The following is a 14,071-nucleotide window of genomic DNA, read 5'->3' on the forward strand; positions in this document are numbered from 1 at the left end:
ATAGGTAAATAAAATTAGAGAAAAAAATAGGTAAATAACTAGCGAAAAATAGGTAAATAAATAGAGAAAAAGTAGGTAAATATAATAGAGAAAAAGTAGGTAAATAAACAGAGAAAACATAGGTAAATAAATTAGTGAAAAAAATAGATAAAGAAATAGTGAAAAATAGGTAAATAATTTAGAGAAAAATATAGGCAAATAAATAGAGAAAAATAGGTAATGAAGTAGAGAAAACAAAGTAGGTAAATAAATACAGAAAAAAGAGGTAAACAACTAGAGAAAAAAGGTAAATAAATAGAGAAAAACAAAAGAGGTAAATAAATAGAGAAAAAATAGGTAAATAAAATAGGGAAAAATAGGTAAATAAACAGAGAAAAATAGGTAAATATGTAGAGAAAACAAAAGAGGTAAATAAATAGAGAAAAATAGGAAAATAAATAGAGAAAAAATAGGTAAATTATCTAGAGAAAAAATTGGTGTATAAATAGAGATAAATAGCTAAATAAATCAAAGAAAAAAAGGTAAATAAAAAATATGTATATAAACTAGAGAAAAAAATAGGTAAATAAATTAGAGAAAAAATAGGTAAATTATCTAGAGAAAAAATAGGTGTATAAATATAGATAAATAGCTACATAAATCAAAGGATAAAAGGTAAATAAAAAAATACGTAAATAAATTAAAGGAAAAATAGGTAAATAAACAGAGAAAAATAGGAAAATAAATGAGAGAAAATATAGGTAAAAGACTAGAGAAACAATAGGTAAATAAATAGAGAAAAATAGGTAAATAAATAGAGAAAATATAGGTAAATTATCTAGAGAAAAAATAGGTGTATAAATAGAGATAAATAGCTAAATAAATCAAAGAAAAAAAGGAAAATAAAAAAATAGGTAAATAAACTAGAGAAAAAAATAGGCAAATAGATTAAAGAAAAAATAGGTAAATTATCTAGAGAAAAAATAGGTGTATAAATAGAGATAAATAGCTACATAAATCAAAGAAAAAAAGGTAAATAAAAAAATACGTAAATAAATTAAAGGAAAAATAGGTAAATAAACAGAGAAAAATAGGAAAATAAATGAGAGAGAATATAGGTAAATGACTAGAGAAACAATAGGTAAATAAATAGAGAAAGTATAGGTGTATAAATTAGAGAAAGAAAGAGGTAAATAAATAGAAAAAAGTAAATGAATAGAGAAAAAATTGGAAAATAAATAGAGAAAAAATAGGTAAATAAATAGAGAAAAAATAGGTAAATTATCTAGAGAAAAATAGGTAAATAAATAGAGAAAACAAAAGAGGTAAATAAATAGAGAAAAAAATAGGTAAATAAATACAGAAAAATAGGTAAATTAGGTAGAGAAAAAATAGGTGTATAAATAGAGAAAAATAGGTAAATAAACCAAAGGAAAAAAGTTAAATAAAAAATAGGTAAATATATAGAGAAAAAATAGGTAAATAAATAGAGGAAATAGAGGTAAATAAATAGAGAAAAAGAGGTAAATAAGTACATAAGAAAATAGGTAAATAAAATAGAGAAAAAATAGGCAAATAAATAGATAAAAATAGGTAAATAAACTAGAGAAAAAGTAGGTGTATAAATAGAGAAAAATAGCTAAATAAATCAAGGGAAAAAAGGTAAATAAAAAAATAGGTAAATAAATTAGAGAAAAAAATAGGTAAATAACTAGCGAAAAATAGGTAAATAAATAGAGAAAAAGTAGGTAAATATAATAGAGAAAAAGTAGGTAAATAAACAGAAAAAACATAGGTAAATAAATTAGAGAAAAAAATAGATAAAGAAATAGTGAAAAATAGGTAAATAATTTAGAGAAAAATATAGGCAAATAAATAGAGAAAAATAGGTAATGAAGTAGAGAAAACAAAGTAGGTAAATAAATACAGAAAAAAGAGGTAAACAACTAGAGAAAAAAGGTAAATAAATAGAGAAAACAAAAGAGGTAAATAAATAGAGAAAAAATAGGTAAATAAAATAGGGAAAAATAGGTAAATAAACAGAGAAAAATAGGTAAATATGTAGAGAAAACAAAAGAGGTAAATAAATAGAGAAAAATAGGAAAATAAATAGAGAAAAAATAGGTAAATTATCTAGAGAAAAAATTGGTGTATAAATAGAGATAAATAGCTAAATAAATCAAAGAAAAAAAGGTAAATAAAAAATAGGTATATAAACTAGAGAAAAAAATAGGTAAATAAATTCGAGAAAAAATAGGTAAATTATCTAGAGAAAAAATAGGTGTATAAATTTAGATAAATAGCTACATAAATCAAAGGAAAAAAGGTAAATAAAAAAATACGTAAATAAATTATAGGAAAAATAGGTAAATAAACAGAGAAAAATGTGAAAATAAATGAGAGAAAATATAGGTAAATGACTAGAGAAAAATAGGTAAATAAATAGAGAAAATATAGGTAAATTATCTAGAGAAAAAATAGGTGTATAAATAGAGATAAATAGCTAAATAAATCAAAGAAAAAAAGGAAAATAAAAAAATAGGTAAATAAACTAGAAAAAAAAATAGGCAAATAGATTAAAGAAAAAATAGGTAAATTATCTAGAGAAAAAATAGGTGTATAAATAGAGATAAATAGCTACATAAATCAAAGAAAAAAAGGTAAATAAAAAAATACGTAAATAAATTAAAGGAAAAATAGGTAAATAAACAGAGAAAAATAGGAAAATAAATGAGAGAGAATATAGGTAAATGACTAGAGAAACAATAGGTAAATAAATAGAGAAAGTATAGGTGTATAAATTAGAGAAAGAAAGAGGTAAATAAATAGAAAAAAGTAAATGAATAGAGAAAAAATTGGAAAATAAATAGAGAAAAAATAGGTAAATAAATAGAGAAAAAATAGGTAAATTATCTAGAGAAAAATAGGTAAATAAATAGAGAAAACAAAAGAGGTAAATAAATAGAGAAAAAAATAGGTAAATAAATACAGAAAAATAGGTAAATTAGGTAGAGAAAAAATAGGTGTATAAATAGAGAAAAATAGGTAAATAAACCAAAGGAAAAAAGTTAAATAAAAAAATAGGTAAATATATAGAGAAAAAATAGGTAAATAAATAGAGGAAATAGAGGTAAATAAATAGAGAAAAAGAGGTAAATAAGTACATAAGAAAATAGGTAAATAAAATAGAGAAAAAATAGGCAAATAAATAGATAAAAATAGGTAAATAAACTAGAGAAAAAGTAGGTGTATAAATAGAGAAAAATAGCTAAATAAATCAAGGGAAAAAAGGTAAATAAAAAAATAGGTAAATAAATTAGAGAAAAAAATAGGTAAATAACTAGCGAAAAATAGGTAAATAAATAGAGAAAAAGTAGGTAAATATAATAGAGAAAAAGTAGGTAAATAAACAGAAAAAACATAGGTAAATAAATTAGAGAAAAAAATAGATAAAGAAATAGTGAAAAATAGGTAAATAATTTAGAGAAAAATATAGGCAAATAAATAGAGAAAAATAGGTAATGAAGTAGAGAAAACAAAGTAGGTAAATAAATACAGAAAAAAGAGGTAAACAACTAGAGAAAAAAGGTAAATAAATAGAGAAAACAAAAGAGGTAAATAAATAGAGAAAAAATAGGTAAATAAAATAGGGAAAAATAGGTAAATAAACAGAGAAAAATAGGTAAATATGTAGAGAAAACAAAAGAGGTAAATAAATAGAGAAAAATAGGAAAATAAATAGAGAAAAAATAGGTAAATTATCTAGAGAAAAAATTGGTGTATAAATAGAGATAAATAGCTAAATAAATCAAAGAAAAAAAGGTAAATAAAAAATAGGTATATAAACTAGAGAAAAAAATAGGTAAATAAATTCGAGAAAAAATAGGTAAATTATCTAGAGAAAAAATAGGTGTATAAATTTAGATAAATAGCTACATAAATCAAAGGAAAAAAGGTAAATAAAAAAATACGTAAATAAATTATAGGAAAAATAGGTAAATAAACAGAGAAAAATGTGAAAATAAATGAGAGAAAATATAGGTAAATGACTAGAGAAACAATAGGTAAATAAATAGAGAAAAATAGGTAAATTATCTAGAGAAAAAATAGGTGTATAAATATAGATAAATAGCTAAATAAATCAAAGAAAAAGGTAAATAAAACAATAGGTAAAGAAATTAAAGGAAAAAATAGGTAAATAAACAGAGAAAAAATAGGTAAATAAATGAGAGAAAAAATAGGTAAATATCTAGAGAAAAAATAGGTAAATAAATAGAGAAAAATAGGTAAATAAACCAAAGAGAAAAAGTTAAATAAAAAAATAGGTAAATAAATTAGAGGAAAATAGTTAATGAAGTAGAGAAAACAAAGTAGGTAAATAAATACAGAAAAAAGAGGTAAATAAAGTAGAGAAAAAATAGGTAAATAAATAGATAAAAATAGGTAAATAAACTAGAGAAAAAGTAGGTGTATAAATAGAGAAAAATAGCTAATTAAAAAAAATAGGTAAATAAATAGAGGAAAAAAGGTAAATAAATAGAGAAAACAAAGGAGGTAAATAAATAGAGAAAAATAGGTAAATAAATTAGAGGAAAAAATAGGTAAATAAACAGAGAAAAATACGTAAATAAATGAGAGAAAAAAATAGGTAAATATATAGAGAAAAATAGGTAAATAAATAGAGGAAATAGAGGTAAATAAATAGAGAAAAAGAGGTAAATAAGTACATAAGAAAATAGGTAAATAAAATAGAGAAAAAATAGGCAAATAAATAGATAAAAATAGGTAAATAAACTAGAGAAAAAGTAGGTGTATAAATAGAGAAAAATAGCTAAATAAATCAAGGGAAAAAAGGTAAATAAAAAAATAGGCAAATAAATAGAGAAAAATAGGTAATGAAGTAGAGAAAACAAAGTAGGTAAATAAATACAGAAAAAAGAGGTAGACAACTAGAGAAAAAAGGTAAATAAATAGAGAAAACAAAAGAGGTAAATAAATAGAGAAAAAATAGGTAAATAAAATAGGGAAAAATAGGTAAATAAACAGAGAAAAATAGGTAAATAAAATAGAGGAAAATAGGTAAATAAATAGAGAAAAATAGGTAAATAAAATAGGGAAAAATTGCTACATAAATCAAGGAAAAAAAGGTAAATAAAAAATAGGTAAAGAAATTAGAGGAAAATAGGTAAATAAGTAGAGAAAACAAAAGAGGTAAACAAATAGAGAAAAAATAGTAAAATAAATAGAGAAAAATAGGTAAATTATCTGGAGATAAAATAGGTGTATAAATAGAGATAAATAGCTAAATAAATCAAAGAAACAAAGGTAAATAAAAAAATATGTAATGAAATTAGAGAAAAATATAGGTAAATAAATGAGAAAGAAAATGTGTAAATAACTAGAGAAAAAATTGGTAACTAAATAGAGAAAAATAGGTAAATAAATAGAGAAAAATAGGTAAATAAAATAGGGAAAAATAGGTAAATAAACAGAGAAAAATAGGTAAATAAGTAGAGAAAACAAAAGAGGTAAATAAATAGAGAAAAAATAGGAAAATAAATAGAGAAAAATAGGTAAATTATATAGAGAAAAAATAGGTGTATAAATAGAGATAAATAGCTACATAAATCAAAGGAAAAAAGGTAAATAAAAAAATACGTAAATAAATTAAAGGAAAAATAGGTAAATAAATAGAGAAAAATAGGTAAATAAAATAGGGAAAAAATAGGTAAATAACTAGAGAAAAATAGGTAAATAAATAGAGAAAACAAAAGAGGTAAATAAATAGAGAAAAATAGGAAAATAAATAGAGAAAAAATAGGTATATTATATAGAGAAAAAATAGGTGTATAAATAGAGATAAATAGCTAAATAAATCAAAGAAAAAAAGGTAAATAAAAAATAGGTAAATAAATTAGAGGAAAAAATAGGCAAATAAATAGAGAAAAATAGGTAAATAAAATAGGGAAAAAATAGGTATATTATCTAGAGAAAAAATAGGTGTATAAATAGAGATAAATAGCTAAATAAATCAAAGAAAAAAAGGTAAATAAAAAAATAGGTAAATAAATTAGAGGAAAAAATAGGTAAATAACTAGAGAAAAATAGGTAAATAAATAGAGAAAACAAAAGAGGTAAATAAATAGAGAAAAATAGGAAAATAAATAGAGAAAAAATAGGTATATTATATAGAGAAAAAATAGGTGTATAAATAGAGATAAATAGCTAAATAAATCAAAGAAAAAAAGGTAAATAAAAAATAGGTAAATAAATTAGAGGAAAAAATAGGTAAATAACTAGAGAAAAATAGGTAAATAAATAGAGAAAACAAAAGAGGTAAATAAATAGAGAAAAATAGGAAAATAAATAGAGAAAAATAGGTATATTATCTAGAGAAAAAATAGGTGTATAAATAGAGATAAATAGCTAAATAAATCAAAGAAAAAAAGGTAAATAAAAAATAGGTAAATGAATTAGAGGAAAAAATAGGTAAATAACTAGAGAAAAATAGGTAAATAAATAGAGAAAACAAAAGAGGTAAATAAATAGAAAAAAATAGGAAAATAAATAGAGAAAAAATAGGTAAATTATCTAGGGAAAAATAGGTGTATGAATAGAGATAAATAGCTAAATAAATCAAAGAAAAAAGGTAAATAAAAAAATAGGTAAATAAACTAGAGAAAAAAATAGGTAAATAAATTAGAGAAAAAATAGGTAAATTATCTAGAGAAAAAATAGGTGTATAAATATAGATAAATAGCTACATAAATCAAAGAAAAAAAGGTAAATAAAAAAATATGTAATGAAATTAGAGGAAAATATAGGTAAATAAATGAGAAAGAAAAATGCGTAAATTACTAGAGAAAAAATTGGTAACTAAATACAGAAAAATAGGTAAATAAATAGAGAAAAATAGGTAAATAAAATAGGGAAGAATAGGTAAATAAACAGAGAAAAATAGGTAAATAAGTAGAGAAAACAAAAGAGGTAAATAAATAGAGAAAAAATAGGAAAATAAATAGAGAAAAATAGGTAAATTATATAGAGAAAAAATAGGTGTATAAATAGAGATAAATAGCTAAATAAATCAAAGAAAAAAAGGTAAATAAAAAAATAGGTAAATAAATTAGAGGAAAAAATAGGTAAATAACTAGAGAAAAAATTGGTAAATAAACAGAGAAAATAGGTAAATAAAATAGAGAAAATAGGTAAATAAATAGAGAAAAATAGGTAAATAAAATAGGGAAAAATTGCTAAATAAATCAAGGAAAAAAAGGTAAATAAAAAATAGGTAAATAAATTAGAGGAAAAAATAGGCAAATAAATAGAGAAAAATAGGTAAATAAAATAGGGAAAAAATAGGTATATTATCTAGAGAAAAAATAGGTGTATAAATAGAGATAAATAGCTAAATAAATCAAAGAAAAAAAGGTAAATAAAAAATAGGTAAATAAATTAGTGGAAAAAAATAGGTAAATAACTAGAGAAAAATAGGTAAATAAATAGAGAAAAATAGGTAAATAAATAGAGAAAAATAGGTAAATAAAATAGGGAAAAATTGCTAAATAAATCAAGGAAAAAAGGTAAATAAAAAATAGGTAAAGAAATTAGAGCAAAAAATAGGTAAATAAATGAGAAAGAAAAATGGGTAAATAACTAGAGAAAAAATTCGTAAATAAACAGAGGAAAAAAAGAGGTAACTAAATAGAGAAAAATAGGTAAATAAATAGAGAAAAATAGGTAAATAAAATAGGGAAAAATAGGTAAATAAACAGAGAAAAATAGGTAAATAAGTAGAGAAAACAAAAGAGGTAAATAAATAGAGAAAAAATAGGAAAATAAATAGAGAAAAATAGGTAAATTATATAGAGAAAAAATAGGTGTGTAAATAGAGATAAATAGCTAAATAAATCAAAGAAAAAAAGGTAAATAAAAAAATAGGTAAATAAATTAGAGGAAAAAATAGGTAAATAACTAGAGAAAAATAGGTAAATAAATAGAGAAAACAAAAGAGGTAAATAAATAGAGAAAAATAGGAAAATAAATAGAGAAAAAATAGGTATATTATCTAGAGAAAAAATAGATGTATAAATAGAGATAAATAGCTAAATAAATCAAAGAAAAAAAGGTAAATAAAAAATAGGTATATAAACTAGAGAAAAAAATAGGTAAATAAATTAGAGAAAAAATAGGTAAATTATCTAGAGAAAAAATAGGTGTATAAATATAGATAAATAGCTACATAAATCAAAGGAAAAAAGGTAAATAAAAAAATACGTAAATAAATTAAAGGAAAAATAGGTAAATAAACAGAGAAAAATAGGAAAATAAATGAGAGAAAATATAGGTAAAAGACTAGAGAAACAATAGGTAAATAAATAGAGAAAAATAGGTAAATAAATAGAGAAAATATAGGTGTATAAATTAGAGAAAGAAAGAGGTAATTAAATAGAAAAAAGTAAATGAATAGAGAAAAAATTGGAAAATAAATAGAGAAAAATAGGTAAATAAATAGAGAAAAAATAGGTAAATTATCTAGAGAAAAATAGGTAAATAAATAGAGAAAACAAAAGAGGTAAATAAATAGAGAAAAAAATAGGTAAATAAATACCGAAAAATAGGTAAATTAGGTAGAGAAAAAATAGGTGTATAAATAGAGAAAAATAGGTAAATAAACCAAAGGAAAAAAGATAAATAAAAAAATTGGTATATAAATTAGAGGAAAAAATAGGTAAATAAACAGAGAAAAATAGTTAATGAAGTAGAGAAAACAAAAGAGGTAAATAAATAGAGAAAAAATAGGAAAATAAATAGAGAAAAAAATAGGTAAATTATCTAGAGAAAAATAGGTGTATAAATATAGATAAATAGCTACATAAATCAAAGAAAAAAGGTAAATAAAAAAATAGGTAAGTAAATTAAAGGAAAAATAGGTAAATAAAAAAAGAAAAATAGGAAAATAAATGAGAGAAAATATAGGTAAATGACTAGAGAAACAATAGGGAAATAAATAGAGAAAAATAGGTAAATTATCTAGAGAAAAAATAGGTGTATAAATATAGATAAATAGCTAAATAAATCAAAGAAAAAAAGGTAAATAAAACAATAGGTAAAGAAATTAAAGGAAAAAATAGGTAAATAAACAGAGAAAAATCGGTAAATAAATAGAGAAAAATAGGTAAATAAACCAAAGAAAAAAAGTTAAATAAAAAAATAGGTAAATAAATTAGAGGAAAAAATAGGTAAATAAACAGAGAAAAAATACGTAAATAAATGAGAGAAAAAAATAGGTAAATATATAGAGAAAAATAGGTAAATAAATAGAGGAAATAGAGGTAAATAAATAGAGAAAAAGAGGTAAATAAGTACATAAGAAAATAGGTAAATAAAATAGAGAAAAAATAGGCAAATAAATAGATAAAAATAGGTAAATAAACTAGAGAAAAAGTAGGTGTATAAATAGAGAAAAATAGCTAAATAAATCAAGGGAAAAAAGGTAAATAAAAAAAATAGGCAAATAAATAGAGAAAAATAGGTAATGAAGTAGAGAAAACAAAGTAGGTAAATAAATACAGAAAAAGAGGTAGACAACTAGAGAAAAAAGGTAAATAAATAGAGAAAACAAAAGAGGTAAATAAATAGAGAAAAAATAGTTAAATAAAATAGGGAAAAATAGGTAAATAAACAGAGAAAAATAGGTAAATAAAATAGAGAAAAATAGGTAAATAAATAGAGAAAAATAGGTAAATAAAATAGGGAAAAATTGCTAAATAAATCAAGGAAAAAAAGGTAAATAAAAAATAGGTAAAGAAATTAGAGGAAAATAGGTAAATAAGTAGAGAAAACAAAAGAGGTAAACAAATAGAGAAAAAATAGTAAAATAAATAGAGAAAAAATAGGTAAATTATCTGGAGATAAAATAGGTGTATAAATAGAGATAAATAGCTAAATAAATCAAAGAAACAAAGGTAAATAAAAAAATATGTAATGAAATTAGAGAAAAATATAGGTAAATAAATGAGAAAGAAAAATGTGTAAATAACTAGAGAAAAAATTGGTAACTAAATAGAGAAAAATAGGTAAATAAATAGAGAAAAATAGGTAAATAAATTAGGGAAAAATAGGTAAATAAACAGAGAAAAATAGGTAAATAAGTAGAGAAATCAAAAGAGGTAAATAAATAGAGAAAAAATAGGAAAATAAATAGAGAAAAATAGGTAAATTATATAGAGAAAAAATAGGTGTATAAATAGAGATAAATAGCTAAATAAATCAAAGAAAAAAAGGTAAATAAAAAAATAAGGAAATAAATTAGAGGAAAAATAGGTAAATAACTAGAGAAAAATAGGTAAATAAATAGAGAAAACAAAAGAGGTAAATAAATAGAGAAAAATAGGAAAATAAATAGAGAAAAAATAGGTATATTATCTAGAGAAAAAATAGGTGTATAAATAGAGATAAATAGCTAAATAAATCAAAGAAAAAAAGGTAAATAAAAAATAGGTAAATGAATTAGAGGAAAAAATAGGTAAATATCTAGAGAAAAATAGGTAAATAAATAGAGAAAAATAGGAAAATAAATAGAGAAAAAATAGGTAAATTATCTAGAGAAAAAATAGGTGTATGAATAGAGATAAATAGCTAAATAAATCAAAGAAAAAAGGTAAATAAAAAAATAGGTAAATAAACTAGAGAAAAAAATAGGTAAATAAATTAGAGAAAAAATAGGTAAATTATCTAGAGAAAAAATTGGTGTATAAATATAGATAAATAGCTACATAAATCAAAGAAAAAAAGGTAAATAAAAAAATACGTAAATAAATTAAAGGAAAAATAGGTAAATAAACAGAGAAAAATAGGAAAATAAATGAGAGAAAATATAGGTAAATGACTAGAGAAAACAAAAGAGGTAAATAAATAGAGAAAAATAGGAAAATAAATAGAGAAAAATAGGTAAATTATCTAGAGAAAAATAGGTGTATAAATAGAGATAAATAGCTAAATAAATCAAAGAAAAAAAGGTAAATAAAAAAATAGGTAAATAAACTAGAGAAAAAATAGGTGTATAAATATAGATAAATAGCTACATAAATCAAAGAAAAAAGGTAAATAAAAAAATAGGTAAATAAATTAAAGGAAAAATAGGTAAATAAACAAAGAAAAATAGGAAAATAAATGAGAGAAAATATAGGTAAATGACTAGAGAAACAATAGGGAAATAAATAGAGAAAAATAGGTAAATTATCTAGAGAAAAAATAGGTGTATAAATATAGATAAATAGCTAAATAAATCAAAGAAAAAAAGGTAAATAAAACAATAGGTAAAGAAATTAAAGGAAAAATAGGTAAATAAACAGAGAAAAATAGGTAAATAAATAGAGAAAAAGAGGTAAATAAGTACATAAGAAAATAGGTAAATAAAATAGAGAAAAAATAGGCAAATAAATAGATAAAAATAGGTAAATAAACTAGAGAAAAAGTAGGTGTATAAATAGAGAAAAATAGCTAAATAAATCAAGGGAAAAAAGGTAAATAAAAAAATAGGTAAATAAATTAGAGAAAAAAATGGGTAACTAAACAGAGAAAAAATAGGTAAATAAATGAGAGAAAAAAATAGGTAAATAACTAGCGAAAAAATAGGTAAATAAATAGAGAAAAAGTAGGTAAATATAATTAGAGAAAATGTAGGTAAATAAACAGAGAAAACATAGGTAAATAAATTAGAGAAAAAAATAGATAAAGAAATAGTGAAAAATAGGTAATGAAGTAGAGAATACAAAGGAGGTAAATAAGAACAGAAAATAGGTAAATAAATAGAGAAAAATAGGTAAATAATTTAGAGAAAAAAATAGGCAAATAAATAGAGAAAAATAGGTAATGAAGTAGAGAAAACAAAGTAGGTAAATAAATACAGAAAAAAGAGGTAGACAACTAGAGAAAAAAGGTAAATAAATAGAGAAAACAAAAGAGGTAAATAAATAGAGAAAAAATAGTTAAATAAAATAGGGAAAAATAGGTAAATAAACAGAGAAAAATAGGTAAATAAAATAGAGAAAAATAGGTAAATAAATAGAGAAAAATAGGTAAATAAAATAGGGAAAAATTGCTAAATAAATCAAGGAAAAAAAGGTAAATAAAAAATAGGTAAAGAAATTAGAGGAAAATAGGTAAATAAGTAGAGAAAACAAAAGAGGTAAACAAATAGAGAAAAAATAGTAAAATAAATAGAGAAAAAATAGGTAAATTATCTGGAGATAAAATAGGTGTATAAATAGAGATAAATAGCTAAATAAATCAAAGAAACAAAGGTAAATAAAAAAATATGTAATGAAATTAGAGAAAAATATAGGTAAATAAATGAGAAAGAAAAATGTGTAAATAACTAGAGAAAAAATTGGTAACTAAATAGAGAAAAATAGGTAAATAAATAGAGAAAAATAGGTAAATAAATTAGGGAAAAATAGGTAAATAAACAGAGAAAAATAGGTAAATAAGTAGAGAAATCAAAAGAGGTAAATAAATAGAGAAAAAATAGGAAAATAAATAGAGAAAAATAGGTAAATTATATAGAGAAAAAATAGGTGTATAAATAGAGATAAATAGCTAAATAAATCAAAGAAAAAAAGGTAAATAAAAAATAGGGAAATAAATTAGAGGAAAAAATAGGTAAATAACTAGAGAAAAATAGGTAAATAAATAGAGAAAACAAAAGAGGTAAATAAATAGAGAAAAATAGGAAAATAAATAGAGAAAAAATAGGTATATTATCTAGAGAAAAAATAGGTGTATAAATAGAGATAAATAGCTAAATAAATCAAAGAAAAAAAGGTAAATAAAAAATAGGTAAATGAATTAGAGGAAAAAATAGGTAAATATCTAGAGAAAAATAGGTAAATAAATAGAGAAAAATAGGAAAATAAATAGAGAAAAAATAGGTAAATTATCTAGAGAAAAAATAGGTGTATGAATAGAGATAAATAGCTAAATAAATCAAAGAAAAAAGGTAAATAAAAAAATAGGTAAATAAACTAGAGAAAAAAATAGGTAAATAAATTAGAGAAAAATAGGTAAATTATCTAGAGAAAAAATTGGTGTATAAATATAGATAAATAGCTACATAAATCAAAGAAAAAAAGGTAAATAAAAAATACGTAAATAAATTAAAGGAAAAATAGGTAAATAAACAGAGAAAAATAGGAAAATAAATGAGAGAAAATATAGGTAAATGACTAGAGAAAACAAAAGAGGTAAATAAATAGAGAAAAATAGGAAAATAAATAGAGAAAAATAGGTAAATTATCTAGAGAAAAAATAGGTGTATAAATAGAGATAAATAGCTAAATAAATCAAAGAAAAAAAGGTAAATAAAAAAATAGGTAAATAAACTAGAGAAAAAATAGGTGTATAAATATAGATAAATAGCTACATAAATCAAAGAAAAAAGGTAAATAAAAAAATAGGTAAATAAATTAAAGGAAAAATAGGTAAATAAACAAAGAAAAATAGGAAAATAAATGAGAGAAAATATAGGTAAATGACTAGAGAAACAATAGGGAAATAAATAGAGAAAAATAGGTAAATTATCTAGAGAAAAAATAGGTGTATAAATATAGATAAATAGCTAAATAAATCAAAGAAAAAAAGGTAAATAAAACAATAGGTAAAGAAATTAAAGGAAAAAATAGGTAAATAAACAGAGAAAAATAGGTAAATAAATAGAGAAAAAGAGGTAAATAAGTACATAAGAAAATAGGTAAATAAAATAGAGAAAAAAATAGGGCAAATAAATAGATAAAAATAGGTAAATAAACTAGAGAAAAAGTAGGTGTATAAATAGAGAAAAATAGCTAAATAAATCAAGGGAAAAAAGGTAAATAAAAAAATAGGTAAATAAATTAGAGAAAAAAATGGGTAACTAAACAGAGAAAAAATAGGTAAATAAATGAGAGAAAAAAATAGGTAAATAACTAGCGAAAAAAATAGGTAAATAAATAGAGAAAAAGTAGGTAAATATAATAGAGAAAATGTAGGTAAATAAACAGAGAAAACATAGGTAAATAAATTAGAGAAAAAAATAGATAAAGAAATAGTG

At 20.7% G+C, this 14,071-nt stretch overlaps 2 long non-coding RNA genes across 4 annotated transcripts; both read left to right on the forward strand.

Moving 5' to 3' along the window:
• The first annotated feature begins 330 nt into the window (after positions 1–330).
• Positions 331–7,832, forward strand: LOC143378100 (uncharacterized). Of its 3 annotated transcripts, XR_013087505.1 has the most exons (4): positions 331–2,883; positions 2,957–4,400; positions 4,486–4,990; positions 7,518–7,832. It is a non-coding gene; the product is annotated as an uncharacterized LOC143378100 (long non-coding RNA). The 3 variants fall into 3 exon arrangements; XR_013087503.1 differs by having other exon boundaries at positions 331–4,400; XR_013087504.1 differs by having other exon boundaries at positions 331–4,990.
• Positions 7,833–8,873: 1,041 nt separating this feature from the next.
• On the forward strand, positions 8,874–13,020 carry LOC143378101 (uncharacterized). The gene is made up of 2 exons (XR_013087506.1): positions 8,874–9,221; positions 11,668–13,020. It is a non-coding gene; the product is annotated as an uncharacterized LOC143378101 (long non-coding RNA).
• The last annotated feature ends 1,051 nt before the right edge of the window (positions 13,021–14,071 follow it).

This window comes from Andrena cerasifolii, unplaced genomic scaffold (assembly GCF_050908995.1).
Source record: "Andrena cerasifolii isolate SP2316 unplaced genomic scaffold, iyAndCera1_principal scaffold0256, whole genome shotgun sequence".
Lineage (NCBI taxonomy): Eukaryota > Metazoa > Arthropoda > Insecta > Hymenoptera > Andrenidae > Andrena > Andrena cerasifolii.